The following is a 19004-nucleotide window of genomic DNA, read 5'->3' on the forward strand; positions in this document are numbered from 1 at the left end:
AAAGTTTCAAAACTGTACGATGCCACTGATAATGGGCATGACAAGGGATTATTATCCAGGTACTACGACCAGGTTTGCATGACAACACAAACCCCTGGCTAGTACACTAGCAAAACAACTCTTTGTGACATTTGGCCTCAGGGATGGGCTGGTTTGATTTTGAAAGAGACAGTACAGTATGTATTGTGATATATTGTTTTGTATACGGCAAAAGACTGAGTACAAACCTGTATCAAGTTGGTAACTACAGACCATGTTTGTAGCAGAGCATTTGGTTGTTTACTAGCAACTTAATGCAAATAACTGTTCTTCAGGTTTATAGCCAGTGATGCAACAATAATAATAACGATATAGCAATTTAAGGTGCATTCTTTCTTGAAGATGTTTTCAGTAACATGGTAGATCATAGCAACTTGGCAGATACCACCTACTTCAAAAGATGCAGAATGAAAGGTGTATTTACATTCCAAGTAAAGTGTACAAAGTGTAAAGTTTCCCCCACAAAGCAGCATTTGCCCCCACAATTCCAGTTTCATTGCACCTGTGTGCAGCAGAGCATCAAGCACAACTGTGCTCAATTCACCAAAATTCACACTATTGTGCATTTTCTGAGAATGAAAAGCAATTGCAGCTAACATTTCAGAGTGTGTAGCACTTGTCAATGCACCTCACTGTAGGAACCCTGAAATTACTGCCATGACAGTAGTCCCAAGGCTCCCCAGTGTCCATAGGTGCACGTGCACTCAGTTCCTCAGAAGAGGCAGTCAATGGTGCATAGAGCAACAATTTGGCGGTGCAAGTATAGTGTTTGGGAGCAAATGCATTTAATATAGCATCAATATGCACATAGGTCTGTGTTCATTTTAGCATGCCCCCCATTTGCAATTGAAAATAATGTATTATGTGTGGAAGAATGTTGCATGGACTAGAAAGTCTACATTAATTCTTGTGTGCAGCCTACATATCTGTCCAATATGAGAAACAGTGACACAAGAAACAAAATGGATAGACCTGAAAGACATTAGAACTAGAAACTAGCTTAGCTCCCTGCAGTAATTTGAGCAATAAAGGGGTTAAGTGAGAGATCACAGTAGGGTCAAGATGGGAATCTGAGCTCTCACATCTATCAGAGTTATTATCCTTTTAGAAACATTATGAGGTCCCTATCAAGAGGGCTGTTAATGCTCGGAATTTTCCTTCATTGTCCGGGAAAATTGCTATGGAATCCATATGTTAAATCAAAAAAGCATGCTGGTTACTGACATTAGGACACCAATATGTCAGCTAACTAACTAACATAAAATCAGGCCAGGTATCTATAGTCTGCCAGCTAGTTTTAAAAAATATATCTAACTCCAGTCAGATCTACACTAAGTTTATCGAGGACAATAAAACATGCTGACAGTTCACCATGTTTGGAAAGATGAGGGGCTGTTCTGAAGAAGCTGTAGACGTGTGAGGAAACAATGAGATATAAGGGGGCGACTTCCATTTAGGATTTCACTGGGGGTAATACAGGAGTTGCACAATGATTAGTGATGGGAGGGGAATATATTTTAGGGACACAGGGGGTCTCTGAGCCCTATCAAAGACATTTTGTCATGCTGTTTAAAGAGGGGGAAGCAGTAGTAGCAGGGGGCATATTATTCTGCAAAGAGGTTGGGAGGAACCACATTCTGTTTAGTTATATGTTAAAAACCTGACTAACTCATAACAAATTGCAAAACCTGTTCTTGTTGAACTTCTGATCATTAGCACTGATTTTCATTCCATTCAAAAGAAAACTACTCCAAAGGGATTGTACGTATTGGCAAAATGGAATCAAGCGTGAGGCTCAGGCATGTGAAATGCATGAAACGACCCTGATTTTGATTATACCGAGTGTTACCATTTATTTCCACGTTACCATCGAGGCTGTTTGCAGTGTTACATTGTACTTTAAGGCTTTCTATGCTCTAGTCTATATTTTCATAAGAAAATACTAAACTGGACTAAAACCAATTTAGATATCAGTTCCTGCATCAAATTTTCCCTTTTTACTGCTTTTTACTAAATTCTCTTTAATCAAGCTGCCATTGCCAAAGGAGTGGTTGCAACACATTCCAGCGTTTGACTCATTGCAGGTCTTGCATCACGATTTACAGTACATTATTCAAATCATCTATGATATTGCTTTCTATTTGCCAGTTTTAGAAACCTTAAAGCGTTTAAGGGCTCTTGTATGAAATCTAGCTAAACAGGAAGATAGGCAGATATTTAACACTAGTTATCTGTCATACGGGATTTGAAAAGTAACCTAACTGGACATGCTTTCCTGAGCCCTAAAGCCTGTAGCCACTGAAGTAAATGGAAAGTAATTCCAGGCTATTGTCTCTCATCAGCAGAGCTACCAAACACTTCGGTGTTGCACCATCTTCCTCTATCAAAATGTCAACAATAAATAAGAAAATTAAAAATGGTAAGATTATAATGTTTTTAATGCTAATGGGTTATCTTACTCATTTGTTATATGAACTCTCTGGACAGAGGATTATACTTTCTGGGCAATGTTAGTATAACCAGCAGTTATTAAAGACAGATGTTACGATTCAGCTGACACTGGCTTATGTAATTTAGTATCTGCTATTAGGAATATTGATGATGTAGCTGAAGCTTTTTTATGGGAATATACCCCAGTTATCTTAGGAATATTGGTATGACAAATATGTATTGATGCAGTGGTGCTTAACACCAATCAGTCACAAGCACTGACAAGTGCACTTTAGTGTATATAGAGAACTACAAAAGTGCTATATTTGTGCTGCCCAAAGGGCCTGCCATTCACTAGTTAGGATTCTGTATGCAGTGCAGCATAATCAGGAGTGGCTGGGGAAAGAACCAGGTGCAATATCCACAGTATGGCTGCCCCAGAGGGCAAAGTGCTGCTGGGCATGACAGAACATCTCAGGAGGGTGTGGACCGAGCCCCAGAGTACAGCTGAGTGTGATCCTGAATTACCACATTCCTACATTCCAGTCATTGCATTAAAAGCCTTTATTACGTGTACGGCACAATGAAAAGGGAGCACAAGGAAAAGTGATTGAATCTCTGGAAGTGTCCACTTTTTCAGCTGAACTGCTTCTTTGTAGCTGCTTTTTTTCTCCTGCCTAATGGCACTCGCCTATACTATAAGCATATGGGCAGCATCTCAGTGCATGCAAGTGGCATTCGATGGATACAGCTGCACTTGTTAAATCCTGAAGTTTTTCAGTGGGTGTTGTGTCTTGTCCAGCTATTTAGCAGACGGTGCTAGGGTGCATTTTCCTATAACACACAGGGCAGGTACAATGACAGCTGCAAATTGCCTCAGTGATTGCCACACTCCTGTCACCTCTGCAGTGCTTGGCAGGCATCCCTAGAATAGAGCCAGGGTTAAGTGAAGAGCATAGGCCAGTTCAAACATTGGCGGAGATGTAAATATTGACAGAATAATTGTCACTAATTGCATTCCTTATGTGAGCCAATAAGGAGGGTGAAAGAGGAGGGGGACCTGTTACCTCCCAAACACACAGACTCATTACTTACACAGTAATACAAGTGTATAATAATGCAAAACTGCTTTAATTATGTATTATTCATATTATTTCTGATGTAAACCTAAAACACCTGCTTTAGTCTGCTCTGCTATGGCTTAGCAGTGATTAAATGCTAATATATCACCATTCCCAGTATCCCACTATCCCAAAGCCATTAAACCATACTCAATTTGTTTATGGCTTCCTTCTCCCACTGCCCTCCTCTGACTTTTTCTCACTCTGTGCCTGTGCCTAATATAACCCCTAATTATATAATAACATGTCTGAGCATTGTGGTTCATTTCAACTGAGTTTGGTAACAGCATGACAATAAACAGTCCAAACGAGGTGACAAATACCTAATTATACAGAGGTAACAAACACTGAGCCATGCCTCTGCAGACCCTCTGGCCCAGCCACATCACAATGTGGTGCTTAGACAGCTTTTGTCAGATTTTGATGGTTGAGTAAAGGACATTAATCCTAATGTGCTGCAGGTTCCTTACCATAGGGGTTAAAGGATCTTGGAAATAATGCTATTCCTATATGCCATCTGTTGGGCTAATACAGTCCTTGTGTGTGAAGGACATCTCATTCAATGAAATGTGACATATTGGAGCTGTAGCGCTGTACACAAGATGTGACTTTCTGCTGGATACATAGTCCTATATACACTTGTGGCTGTAGTTATTTTGCTGCCTGCAGGTAGGTCCTAGGTTGAGCACTACTAATGATTCCCTGTGGGTGCCTCAATACGAACAGTAAATTGCCGCAAGGTTAACGGGAAATGCATACCATCAGCCCAGGCACTCTGCTCAGCCTCCCTCTGCTTTCCTCAGGGGCAGTGCCACTTCTCTGCCCATTCTCTTCTTTACTTCTACTTGCTTTTTTAATCATTACAAACTGAGAGTCACTAGAAACTGCTTAAAATCTCTAATTAACTTTAGTCCAGACCCGCCTACTTTCAATTAGACATTATAACAATATGTAAACTATCAAGTTGCCTATGATATACTGTATATATTAGTATAACTTTATATCTGCTGCTCTGGTGTTCATGAAAAGAAACTGGCTCCACAATATGATATGATGGTGGAGTGCCACTTATCCTTTATTTTTAGAAATGACTAGGAAAAAAAGCACACAATATTTATAAAAGCAAGATAATATGCTGGGAAGGAATAATGAAATATATTAATAAATGTAACACTATAGAATAGGGATGTTCATGGACACTGGCCTTTCAGTATGCATGGCTATCTTTTTTTTATGATATAATTATATTAATAGGATCAAGATGGTGAACATGAGGGTCTCTCCACATAGAAAATCACTTTTAACAGAAGCATTGAAGGCTATTTAGTATATAAACTTGCCTATGGCTTTGATTCAGAGAATGGCACACAGAATGGCCACGTAACAGGAGAGCCACAAACACTGCAAAAACATGAGCTAACTATCTGCGTGTATGTATCCTTATATTCAGAAATGCACTACATCTGTAGGCTTGGGGGCAAATACACATTTAGCATCCTGCTATAAAGATTGTTGTAGCTATAAAAATTGTTGTTGCCAATCTAGCTGAAGCCAGTACAACAACAGGCCTATTTACTTACTTGATCTGAACAAAAACTAACAGCAATGACTGGTAAGATACCAAGATACTAACATTTACTGCAGAGCCCAGTAAACCGATTAGGAATTATGCTGAGGACTGAAAGAAGAGATTTTTTAAAGGCTAAAGCTGGCTATACACATATCATTAAAACACAATTACATTTTTGTAGTTGGCCAAACACTTCTGACCAATAGTAAGGTACTGCGAATAGTGATTTGTTCGTGGAATGAGAAGGTTTGAAATTGTAATTTGCTGATGAACTATGTCATTTGTCCTGAGCGGCACCTCTACACTTCCTTTGACCCTGTGGCTGAGCCACAAGCCAATTAACAGTACACATGGAGGGCCAACAAAGGCACTTATTAGGGAGAACTCACTGCAAACACAGACCAACTCCATCCTCTTTCAAACAGGTTTTTGGTCTGTAGGTTTATGTCTGATCAGAATTCATTTGTCCCAAACAGATTACATGGGTCACTGGCTAATTGATCAAGCTGTCTGACAATATCAGTCTCAGAGTGACTGGCTTAACCATGATCTATCTCTTGCTGCCGGTATAAGCACATCAAACAGTGGAGCTTGCATCATTAAACTGCTACACTTTCTGACTGTAAGCAAAGCCACAGGGTTCAGACTAAAGACAACATGTATGAAAATATTTGTCTACCCAAATAACTTTGTATTAAACCAGTTACATAGTTCTACAAAAGCTGCAGGATGCTTATCCCTGGAGCAAAGAAAATCAGCTTGTGTCAGTTTGGCATCATTCTACAATCCAACAGTACAAAGCCCTATTGGTCTAATAATAGCCATGTCTATGCAAATGCCTACTGGCCAACATTGTAGCCTATTGTGAAAAAGGAGGTAAAAAGCTATGATTTTCTGTTCACACATCTGGTGGCTGCTATAACATATTACTGCAGTTCTCTAGCGCTGCAAAACTACAACTCCCATCATCCTATGGAAATCACTACAAAATGCAGCAGAAACACAACAAGTGTCTAAAATGCAAAAGATATGATTTATGAAAGCAGTTCCTTTTCTGCATCTGGGGGAAATCAATAATCAGGGTATTATAGACATAATCACATCACAGAACTAAAGAGGGGAGTGATAGAGAAGGGTGGGGTATTCAATCAAGGCACTTGTACTTGGCACCCAAAGAAATTGCCTTGCTAGGACATGTATGCACCACACCCAAATCATAACTTCTTGGAAAAGGGGTTCCCTAAGAAACAGGGCAGGGTGGAGGGCAGATAGGAAATGCATACTCATTAAAGCATAACCAAGTTAATGTCTGCTATTAATAACACCAATAAGAACAATGTTCTAAAAATGTATATGCATATGTGAGGGAACATGTTTTATATATAAAGCATTTAAATACAGGTATGGGATCACTTATCCCGAAACCTGTTATCCAGAAAATTCCGAATTACAGAAAGGTCATCTCCCATAGACTCTATTATAAGAAAATTATTTTCTCTGTAATAATAAACAGTTACTTGTATTTGATCCCAACTAAGATATAATTAATTCTTATTGAAGACAAAACAGTCCTATTGGGTTTAAATGATGTTTAAATGATTTCTGAGTAGACATAAGGCATGGAGATCCAAATTACGGAAAGATCCCTTATCCGGAAAGCCCTGGGTCCCGAGCATTCTGGATAACAGGTCCTATACCTGTATATGCATTTTCTTGAAAAGTGCAATCATAATGCTATCGATTAAATCCACTTTAACTTTGCCCATAACCAACTATGAAATTCAATAAAACCAGCATGATTGCCCTTGGATTGGCAGCAATCTTTATAAATAGGACAACATGATGAAATGCAACAATGACCAATACAAAGCTTGTGAGAGGCAAAGGAGGAGGAGGGCAGCTATAACAATAAAACAGGGAATATGTGCTGCTGCAAGACAGGAAGAGAGAGAGCGAATGCTGATAGTTTCCTAGAAGGCAGAATATGCTCCCTGTAGGTGCCTGCACCTTTCCTTCCCATGTGAGGGACGGGCCAGGTAAGGGCACCCAGTGTGTTTGGCTGGGAATGGGGGAGGACCAGGTGAGAGGATGTGTGTGCAGGGGGTGGGGAGCTGTCTCTCTCTGGGAGGCTGGAGGAGGCTGGTTTATGTAAATATCTTAAGTTCCTGACTTTCTCAGCCTGGAGCTGCTCAGTTCCAGCGAGAACATTATCAAAAGCGGCTGTGGGATTTGAGGCTGCCTGAGCTCCCTGCTCTGCTAGTTGGAGGCAAGGATTTGGGTGCTGCCCAGGACAGGTATCCAGCCTTCAGAAGAAAAGCACATTTGGATTTATTATTACAAGCTCCTGAATACTACAAGCCACAATTACAGAATACACTAACCTACCCCCCCCCCAAGCTGGTACCCAGCACTACACAACAAGCATGTGTTTCTGTCACTGTCCCATCAAAGTTTTGCATTTTATATAATATTTGGAGGTGCAATTAAATTGCACAGATTTGTCTTTTTCTATTTATTTTTTTGCTGCTTTTTTCCTGCTTGCCTTTTGGAATTGGACTTCAAGGATCTTACAGATTTTATTTTCTGAGCAGCAAGTCCTGCTGTCATTCTTCTTGTACTCTGTGGCGCCCAGCATCTGCATAGGGTTTGGACATCGGACATCGGGGGGTCGTGTTAGGTGAGTGCAAGATGGGTGCAATCAGGATGTGGGTTTAGACGATACTATGTTTCTTTTGGAGCCTGCAGCAAAGCAGCCAGTCAGATCTTTAGGTCCTGTCTGTGTTGTACTGCTTTTTGTGTGTGTCCAGTGCCTGTGAGCCTTCAGCCTAGCACTCTTTCATGAGATAGGGCTTCCACTACCCTTCGGGAGAAGGCTGACATTGTTGTTTGGAGAGGCTACCAATAGAAGGCTTTCCATTGGAGAACTTTATAATTAAATATATGTATATGTGTGTATAGCAGTTGGTTTTGTTTGGGGAGTCTATGCCTCCTTATATCTTAATTATTCTCCAGTTGTGCATACCCGTACTTTGTAAATAGTGACAGTCAACTGGGTTTTATGTCTTTTTTGCCATCTTTCCCATTTTATTTAGTTCTGTCGCACTCACACTTGCTCATTGTCCATTATAAATACACTTTTGCTTTGTAATATGAGTCACAGTACCTGACAGGCTCTATATCCACTGCTGCCTTTGCCTGTCAGACTCTTTTTTCCCTATGCACTTTCATTCTCAGCCACACTTACGGTTCTGTATACTTTCTATCAATTCTCTCTGCTGCCTCTCTCCCCCTCCAGTCTCATTTCCCTTTCTCACCTATCTTCATTCTCCCCTCTCTAGTCCTTTCCTCTACTGCCCTCCCTTTCATTTCTTTCCCTCTCTCTCCCTTGCTGTTCTCTCATTACCTCTTTCTGCCTTTGTGTTGCTCTTTCTCAGGGATTCTTGTGTCAACAGAGGGAAGAAACAGAGAATCTGGGAGGCTGAAGGGCAAAGTATACAAAATTCAGGCAGGGAGAGACAGGGTAGGTAGATGCAGAATAGGAAGGAACAGAGAAAGCTCGATAAAGGTAGGAAAAATGAGAAGTGGAGAAACCAGGTAGATGAGAGCTTTAGAGACACGGAGACAGCATTATCCTGGAGAAAATGAGGCACAGCGTGAGTAAACGGTGCAAAGAGCAAGAAACGTAAGCTATGGGATAATATATTAATAGGTTATTCTTCTGTTTTAGCTCTCAAGCACAGATTAACCCATTGCCACTCAAAATAACAGACAAAGCATTGCTCCGTATTAAACACACAGCCTGTAATACCCTGCTCAGCTCCAAGGGGTCCATACAGAATACATTTCAAACTGCACTGAGCTTTTCTGCCTTTGGCAGATCAGTAAAATGGAAAGTTTAGGGATCACAGAAAAAAACACTACACACTATAAAAACTATTTGGGTTTCATAACTGGGGTAACATTACCCGCTTCTTTGCATCAGGTTTCCATGGACTTGGCCTGTACCCTATCCAAAAACTAGTACCAATCAGAATGAAAAGCAATGGGGTTTATTAAAGATACAAGTTCACCTGTCCAGATGTTTATACTATTGATATAATAAAGAACAAGACAAGGTTACATTGTACAAAAATACTTATTACTCACCTTAAGGAAAAATAAGTGGCAAGCAATAGATAATAATAATAAGCACCACACAAAAAATATAATTCTACTTGTTACCTTGTATTATGTAACTATATATACTCAAACGCATCTCTCTCCATATAATTATTTTTAAGCTGCTGTACTATATTTATGTTGGCTCTGGAAGTGAAAGAGTTAGTTTATATTCATGGTCGATTTTCTTTTCCTCCTGCGCTTTTCTCCTTTTTTTCTGCTTTTGTTCACACTGTGAGATAACCTGTTTTATTGCACGTGGCTGAGAGAGGGGTGGGGGAGGTATGGAGAGACTGCCACAGAGAAAAATGGGAGACAGAAAGGAGACAGCCACAGCAAATATATATATATATATAGTATATGTGTATGTGTGTTTACATATATATATATGTATATATATATAAGAATATCAGAACTGTGTATATATATACATATATATATATACACATGTTCACATTTATGCATGTGCTTATTTATTGATGTGAGGAGTTGGCACAGAGAAGATTTAAAGGGAATAACAAATGCACAATGCAGTCCTGCAGAACATTTTGTAATTTGTAACATATGTACATTTTGCTGCCCAAAATAAACTTCATCACTTCAGTAATTCATATGCTATTCAACAACAGTCTGCATGTGCATGACATTGCCCCCCAGGGGTGATACAGACACACCCCACAAGAACCTCAACTGACCTGCACTATGTAAAACTGGCCCTCAAATGAGTGCAAATGCTGTCCTAAAACCAACAATTCCCCACCTCAGGGAGGAAAAACTGACATCCTATGGGTTCCACTGTTACCCAATGAATGAAAGGCAGGGACTCGGTGAGTGAATATGTACACTAATGACTAGCACTGACTTTGAATGCACAAGGCTCTCCTTCAATGAGCTGCATTCCCACTAGCTGGCAAGACCAGTTCTGTGGCTCAGAAGGACTTCCCAGTGGAGCTTTCAATCTAAAAACCTAGCCATAGGTCTCAGTATCTTGTTGCACAAAACCCCATTTGTAAACATATTACAAGAGACACTAACACCAAAATAAAGAATAAGGAAGTGCTCTTAAAGGCCAACTGTGAATTACAATTATCTTGTAGTGTGATTTATGTATGTATTTATGCATTTATTATTGGGCATAGGGAGATGCATTTAAGTAGTGACATCTTCTTCCTTTAAAATCCCAGGTGTGTCCTAAACTTTACAATTCACTCTTTGAGCAGAGTTAACCCCCTCTTATTTTGTGTAATTTGCCCAGGTATAAATAAAACTAGGTATACATAACATGCATATAAGGCATATCAATATCAATCCATTGTTAATGGCAGGCCTAGTTATTCAGTTGCCTGAGGCAGAACGAGCCTGGCCCCAACCTGTCCTGCAAGGTGGGCAGATACTGACTGTATGAAAGTTAATTCATATGGGCAAATACTTAATATTTGGCCTGTTTGGTTTATTACATTACTCCAAATCATTTTTGGGGATTACATAATAATAGGTAAAATGTTTGCTAAAGGCCTAATAACCTGATTTAAGTCAAGTATATGGATTTGATAGTTTAATACAGTTGTTTCACTATTTGCCGTGAATATGGTATTCATCAAGTAATTAACGACTATTATGTAATGATGGTTTTGGTCAGTGCCTACTTTAGCCACCTAAATCATAAGCTCAGGGGGCCCACTGGTTCTGAAGTAGGTGGTGCTAATTTCTGTGTACATGTATGTAATTTGTGTAAAAATGAATACAGTATATTGTAATTAAGCACACAAGAATGCAAAGTAAACAGATATTTCCATTGTTCAGGACAAAGCAAGTAGTGACTTACCCTTTAACCCCAAACTTAGGGTACACTAGTGACTGAGAATTTCTATAATGATCAAAAGCCATAAATAGATCTGAGCATTAATGGCTGAAGCCCGCTTGCCCTTATTACAGAATCCGCTCAGCAATCATCCAGTAGCAGGTTACCTTGCCAGAGGCTGAGGCCAGTTTTTTGATTTATTCTTGTTTTACAGCTAAACATTATCTGCCAGGAGGGGGGACTCAAAGAACATACAAGAGCAGTGCAGAACTAAAACACACTGTGTGAATGCACCAGGCAGGGAAGCACTCAGTCCCCAAGCCTGTAACAATGGATCTTCAAGCTTTCTAAATTTTTGTAAACTTCAAAATACCCGATAAAGCGATTATTTAGAGAAAAAAAATGAACTGTGGTTCCTACAGAGAATTTTAGCTTTGAAGTAATAAGCATTTAGAAAGCATAATGATACCATATTATCACCCGGGGACATTGTAGATCTTTCCCAACTTAGTGGAGTCCAGCGGTTCTGTTTGAAGGGGACACTATTAATCCTGTATCAAAATCATATAGGAATATTCCCAGATCTAGATAGAAAAGTCAAACAATATGATTTTTTATTTCTGTTTCTTGTCCTACTGCACTTGCTGTTTTCAGGGCTGCATTGTGTTACATTAAGATTAGTGAGGTGCAACCTTTCTCAGAATGAAATCCAGTGCAATATCAAAGGGGTTATTGGGGTTATTATTATCACAGTCATATAGAAGCATTATAATAAATAAATATGTATTCATTATTCATACCTCCCAACTGTGCCAATTTTCTTCGTGGGACAGTCCCTCTTCTGACAGCTCAACCCCCAGTCCCAGGTTCTTACTGAAAAGTCCCTCATTTCCCTTTGATCTGCTGCACTGAAGCTAAAAAAGATACAAATTTAATTAAAAAGTAGCTTTTGGCAGAGAGCCCAGAAATCTTAACGAGCGTCTCCTGCACTAAGATACAATTGTAACTAATAAGCTAAACAGGTCTCTTGGGGAACTGAGGCTTGCAACTTAAAAGGCCAATTTCACCTTTTCAGCAAAACTGTAATAACACATAAAACACCAAAACCCCCAGAAATGTGTTCAAACTTTAAATAACCTGCCAAATGTAGTCAAATGGGAGTGGTATTTAGGGGGTGTGTTCGCAGAAATGGGCGTGGCCAAAAATGTGGGCATGCTAGGCCCGCGCCATTTGTTTTTGTCCCTCTTTCTGTTTTGAAAATGTTGGGAGGGATGATTATTTGTCATGGTTCATTCTGACCAGACAGGCAGCCTAAAGGTCCCCATACACGGGCCGACTATAGCTGCCGATATCGGTCCCTTGGACCGATTCGGCAGCTAATCAGCCCGTGTATGGGGAGAGCAGAGCGGCCTGGCCGACCGATATCTGGCCTGAAATTGGCCAGATCTCGATCGGCCAGGTTAGAAAATCCGGTCGGATCGGGGACCGCATCGGCTCGTTGATGCGGTCCCCGATCCGACTGCCCCATTGCCGCCCACATAATCCGATCGTTTGGCCCCAGGATTATTTTTTTTTTTACCTAAATGCTCCCCGATATCGCCCACCCGTAGGTGGGGATATCGGGGGAAAATCCGCTCGCTTGGCGACATCGTCAAACGAGCGGATCTGCTCGTGTATGGCCACCTTTAGTTGACATTCCTGGAGAGTAAAGCCTATCCATATCTTATCTTTAATGGTCAATGGCAGAATGCTTGCCTAGCTTAGCACAGCAATAACATTTTAGCTAGCTTTAGTTTGATTCAATAAGCAAAGCCCGCCTTTACATTGCTTCTAAACTGTCAAAGTAATTACCTCTTTCAAGTCTGTATTCTCTCTGCATTTTAAGTGTAGCCTCAATAGCTGCAGGGAACAACCATGTTGTCAGAAAAGAACAAATCCAATTAATGGAACCTCAGTAAAAGGGATGTGTTGAGGTGTTATACTAAGGGCTCATCTGGCAGTGGTAGAACTTCCACCGGAGCCATAGACACAGGGAAACTGGGTACCAGCACTTATACACAATCACTGAGTACTACAAAAAAATGCTAAGAAGCTTAAATAAACTTTGGGTTTATGTTTTATGACTGCAACTGGTAGTAGGAGACATGCAGGTGGTACCAAACAAAACTGGTATGTTGGTATGTCAGCATACACATGCATAGTTTAGCATTTCAGCTCTGAAATCGGCCCCATGTGAGTGCGGACAGACCGATGGCATGCCTGTCATAGAACACTCTAGACAGAGTGGACTAACCATCTGCTGCTGAATTATAGTTGCACAACATGATCCAGCTACAACCCAATAGCTATAAGTCTGTCCAGCACCTAAGCAGTAACATTCTGTGTGTGTCCATGTATTATATTCCATCAGGTAAAAATAATGGTCATTATATCATATTTATTATATCTCATGCTGGTGTAACAGTAGTTTATTATAGTAGCACACAGGGTGCTTCCAGTTGCTATGAGTGCCCCTTTTGTTAGACGCTGTAAAATGTACAACCAACAAAATGTGTTCCCAAAATTGGCTTCCATTAAGTTACACTGTATTTGCTTGGCATTGCTTCTTCAACATGGACCTAGTGGTCTACTATGCTCTGACAAGCACTCGCAGAAGTGTTTATTGGAAATTGCCATGTAAGGTAATGGGCACTAAAGTTTTGGGTACTAAGGTGCTGTATCAAAAGCTTTGCACACAATTCCCCCTGTGCTATTACATTTGAAGGGCAACAAAACCCCTAAAGACATTTCACCTATGCACGTACGATTTCTAGTGCATCTTTTCTCCCAGTGCTTAACTTTTATGGAGTAAACAGCAGTGTTAGCTGTAGGGATGCTAGATTTAGCAAGTGTGCATACACACGGAACCTTCACCATCGAAACTGAGTATGCATAAGGGATAGGTTATGACATGCACAGGGCTGATGTGCAATAGACTCCTAAAGCAGCTCTGTATGAGCTGAAAAACTTGCACATTTAGTTGTTTGTAGCAGTATATATGGTAAAAGAAAACATCTATGCAGTAAGATGTAAGAGCAGTAAATGGAAGGTTACATCTTATTAAACAACCTCTTCTGCTCAGCACTTTAGATGCTGAAAAAAAACTACAACCCCCAGCATCCTTACTTCAGTTGAGTTTTTGGAGAAATCCTGGTAATTATTTATCTGTATATCTATGCTAACCGTCTTATATAAAGAAGTTTTCAGATGAAAAATATATATATATCACTGGTTACAAAAAAACATTTAAAAAGAAGCTTTAGAAGAGTTACATTTAGGGCAGTAGGGCAGAAGCTATAGGTAGTAATGTGCCATGGTGCTAGACAGGCAACCTAGATTAATTCATTATAGATTAACAGGTTTTAACTGAATAAAAAAGGCCTAGAGGCAGTTAGACAAAAGTAAAAATCCCATTGTATGGTCAGATGCATTATATTACATAAATGTTTATATAAGCTTATCTATATCATATTGTATACCTAACCAAAGACCTGTCTGACACACAACATAGGCAGCAAATCAAATCTTGATCTCTTGGGTGCCTTACACTGTTTGGTTTCTCAGATCTCTCTTATCCACACTGAGACAATTATTATTTTTAACTTACTCCGGCCGAGTGCCTAAAACAATATTTTGGAGAATCTCTGTCTAAAGCTGATGCTTTTTCCGTCACAGATATCTAACATTCTTTTCAACTTAAATCCAGAGAACAGGCTCTTAATCCTATGATCCCTGAGAGAAAAGATCTGATTTTCCTGGCAGGATTATAAACAAAATAAAAACAGAACTTCAAGTGCAATTGGTTTTGATTTGATATAAGGAGGAGTTTCATAGAAAGGACACAGGAAATATAGGAGTGCAGGGTAGAAGGAATGGGTGCAGGAAAGGCTCACCCTAGGACAAGGGTCTTCAAGCTTTCTTTGTATAAAATTGGGATGCCCCCCCCCCCAAACAAGTTCTATATATGAATATATAAAGCCTTTCTCATAACAGTAACTCTCATATGATTCCTGGAATACCCAACACAGTAAATAAGCATTCACCCTCACAAATCACTTTAACTGGTTTTATGGCCCCTTCATTAGAGATGTAGCGAACTGTTCGCCGGTGAACTAATTCGCGCGAACATCGGGTGTTCGCAAGTCCGCAAATTCGCGAACTTTTCGTGATGTTCGCAATTTGGGTTCCCGGCACCGAAAAAATCGCAAAACTTACGATAACGGTACGAATTCTCCGAAAAAATCGCAAAACTTACGATAACGGTATGAAAAAGTCGCAAAACTTACGATAACGTTACGAATGATCCGAAACAGTCGCAAAACTTACGATAACGGTACGAATGATCCGAAAAAGTCGCAAAACTTACGATAACGTTACGAAAGCTCCGAAAAAGTCGCAAAACTTACGATAACTTTACAAAAGCGCCGAAAAATACGAAAAAGTCGCAAAATTACCGATCATTTCGAAAAACGGCGTGTGTCAATTTTTCAGAGGTTTTTGCCCTTGATCCCCCTCCTGCATGCCACTGTCCAGGTCGTGACACCCTTTAAACAACTTTAAAATCAGTTTTCTGGGCAGAAATGGCTTTTCTATTTTTTAAAGTTCGCCTTCCCATTGAAGTCTATGGGGTTCGCAAAGTTCGCGAATATTCGCAATTTTCGGCGGAAGTTCGCGAACAGGTTCGCGAACTTTTTTTTTGAGGTTCGCTACATCCCTACCCTTCATTTACTTTGCCCACCCCCCAGAGGGATCAGTAGTTTGAGAAAAACCGCCCTTTTCTTGAAATACTAATCATGCCAGACAACCTCTTTAAATAAGCCAACAATGTGATATATATATATATCTCCATGAAAAGCATTACAATGTCACGCAAAGAAGTCTGTGGTGACCATGAAAATGGTCTGAAGCATCAAATTCAAACTGTGGTTCTCCAGCTAGACAGCCCTGCTAGAGTTAATTTGCTTATTACAGGACATAATATTAATTATCAGCTTGACTATGAAGAAAAGCACAAAATGTTCCTGTATATATTAAGCAGTCCTGACCCTACTAGGGCATCAAGAGGCTATTTATTCTGTCACTAAACGATCCCACAGAAGCCTTACAGCAATTAGACAATTATAGTGCAATTGAATTCATGCACATCACAGACTCACATATAAAAATCCACTACATTAAAGAAAACGGTGAGTGAGTCTCTTCATAAACGCTAGTGAGTGAGCAGAAAATGGATCTAACGATCAGAGGTTGCAGAAAACTGTGCGTCACCAAGTTAGAAACAGAATGGGTTTGATTTTGGGTGATTCGTATCAGAAACCTTTATTTTTAATATCAAAATAATCTAAAATAATCTGAAAATACATATTTTTAGTTTTGAATTTTAAATCCCTGAGAGTGCAGAACCTTTCCCTAAATACTGTATTGGATCTATGTACAATGATGCTACTTTCCTGTGCTTGGTGGTAGAGGATGTGGAACTAAAATGATTTTGAAAAGGAAGGTATAAAATAAAGTCAGAATTGTATGGTGACTTTCTTAAAGATCCAGCCAGTTCTAATAGACTAACAGACATGTATCAATCACACCAAGCATCAAGTGCTTACAATTCATTCAGCCATTAGCAATGAGCCTGTGGATGGCGGGCCCCTGTTATTCCCCAGCCATGACAAGGGGCATAGAATCCAATCACTCCTCACCCGGTGTTGCTGTATTATATTAGGTGACTAAAGTGTCCCCGTGTGACATTACGCTTAGTTAAGCAGTTTAACTGAGTTAAATCACTAACAATGACATACCAAAGGAAATGGACCTGAAAAAAATGCTGTATGTTTCATTTCATACAGAGGTGTATTTTGCTATTATTGCATTGGCTCTCTTTAACATTATACTGTCAACAATGTAATGTGCTGAATAGTGCTTTGCTTTTACGTGTATGACATCAAAGTTGGTTATTAACTGACCTGTAAAACATACCTACAAATCAGTAAAAAAAAATAACTAAATAATACTTGGAGCCTTTATGAATCCAAAAAAGTTTGTTGCATTATTTAGAGTATCCTTCAACAAAGGTTTTTGTGATTCATTTGGGAAGGGTGATTTTAATGATGAATAATGGCTTTAGCAATAAGCTTCTAACTAGAGGGGAAATTACATGGTTACTGCTAATAATTTTTCAAGTCCAGTAAAGAAAAAGTTTGACTGGTGGGCAGGACAGGATTATAAAAAGGCTCAAGACTGCACTTACATGTAATCCTGCGATCCTCTCTCTTCTTCCTGTTAATTATTACCAGCATGCCAAATACACATATACCCAGCTTGAGCAACCAGCTATTACTAATATATGCTAGAATTTAAACAACTGAAAAGGAACTCTAACCTTGGGATTCAATGCATTCTGCTCCTGAATAGCTCTGGTTCTTTCTTTAAAATCTGTCATGTGCCCAATGCTCTTTCTCTCTCTTTATATTTGCAGAGCATTTTTGTTTGCAGTGCCTTTACACACCCTTGCTCTACAGCTTCAGTGTATTTTGGGTGTCCTTTTGATTCTTTATTAAGAGTGAATTCAGTCCATACCAAACAAATCTGGAATACCAATTCTACTGCATTTCTGTGCAGTAGAGATGGAAAAGAGTTGCCTTCTTTCATGATCTGTACTGTTTTTGCACGTTAATTTGAGTCTCAAAATCGTAGATTCAATATGTTCAGTACAAGATCAACCCATTTTTGATCTTAGGTTGATATCTGTGCACTGTGTGTCTCATAAAGCATATGGCTCTGTGAAGTATAGATCAGTGCTGTCCAACTGTTTCCATAAAGTGGACCAATTATTGACTATACTATATGTTCAGGGACCAGACTATATATAATAACATGGTGATTAATCTGGGGGCCACATTTGTCCAGAAGTCATATAGTTCGACTGACCTCCTATATATTATATTTGTAGATTGTAAGCTCTTTTGGGCAGGGCCCTCTTCACCTCTTGTATCGGTTACTGATTGCTTTATATGTTACTCTATATGTCCAATGTATGTAACCCACTTATTGTACAGCGCTGCAGAATATGTTGGCGCTTTATAAATAAATGTTAATGTATTGTAATATATATATATAGAGGGAGAGAGAGAGAGAGAGAGAGAGAGGAAGAGAGAAAGAATAAGAGATAAAACACTTCAGACCTAGCTATTGTATTCACCACCTATAAGTCCGACCAGACCAAGTTTTTTTTCTAGATTTTTTTCTTTCTTGGCAGTGTGTTACACTAAGTACCCAGATTTCTCTAAGTTTTCATTTGGAGTTCAATATGGAGCTTGCTATTGACTTTGGTTTTCAAGAAAAAGTTGCGCTGTACCATGAGACACCACTTTTTCAGTTTCTGTATGTGCAGCAAGTTATGGACAATGTAATCCAGCTCTTGCTATTTTCAGTACTATATTTGCCGTGAAGATTTATTGTTCCTAATGTGCAGTCCATTTATAGACTTACCGTATTTCCATTTCTTTGGTACAGAACAATCTGCTTAGATCATGGTAATTGTTATGCCAATGAATGAGGATATTTGTGTGTCAGGGTTAGATGTCTAACATAAAATGATGTACTCTGTCTGCATTTACTTCATTTTGAAGAAAAATGTTGATTGTAGAGTTTAATATAAAGAGAGTAAAACGTGTGGAGCTGTATTATATCTTATTGGTGGATGCTTTGAATTCCTAGACTAATCTTTCCTTACGAGTGAGGAAATGCATCCTTACGAGTCAGCTATGCATTAGAGCCTTGTAAGTGTAGCTGCAATACATGATAAATCTTGAATAGAACAAGTAATGCACAAGACATTGTTTTCCAAAAA

General features: G+C 39.4%; 1 protein-coding gene across 1 annotated transcript in view; it reads left to right on the forward strand.

The window, feature by feature from the left end:
* Positions 1 to 7384: 7384 nt before the first annotated feature.
* The window catches only part of sema3f (semaphorin 3F), a gene marked incomplete in the record, with an annotated part of 61941 nt that continues 50321 nt past the window's right edge, over positions 7385 to 19004 (forward strand). The window contains 1 exon segment of the mRNA NM_001011157.1: positions 7385 to 7837.

The sequence above is a fragment of the Xenopus tropicalis genome, chromosome 4, assembly GCF_000004195.4.
Source record: "Xenopus tropicalis strain Nigerian chromosome 4, UCB_Xtro_10.0, whole genome shotgun sequence".
In the NCBI taxonomy this organism is placed as follows: Eukaryota; Metazoa; Chordata; class Amphibia; order Anura; family Pipidae; genus Xenopus; species Xenopus tropicalis.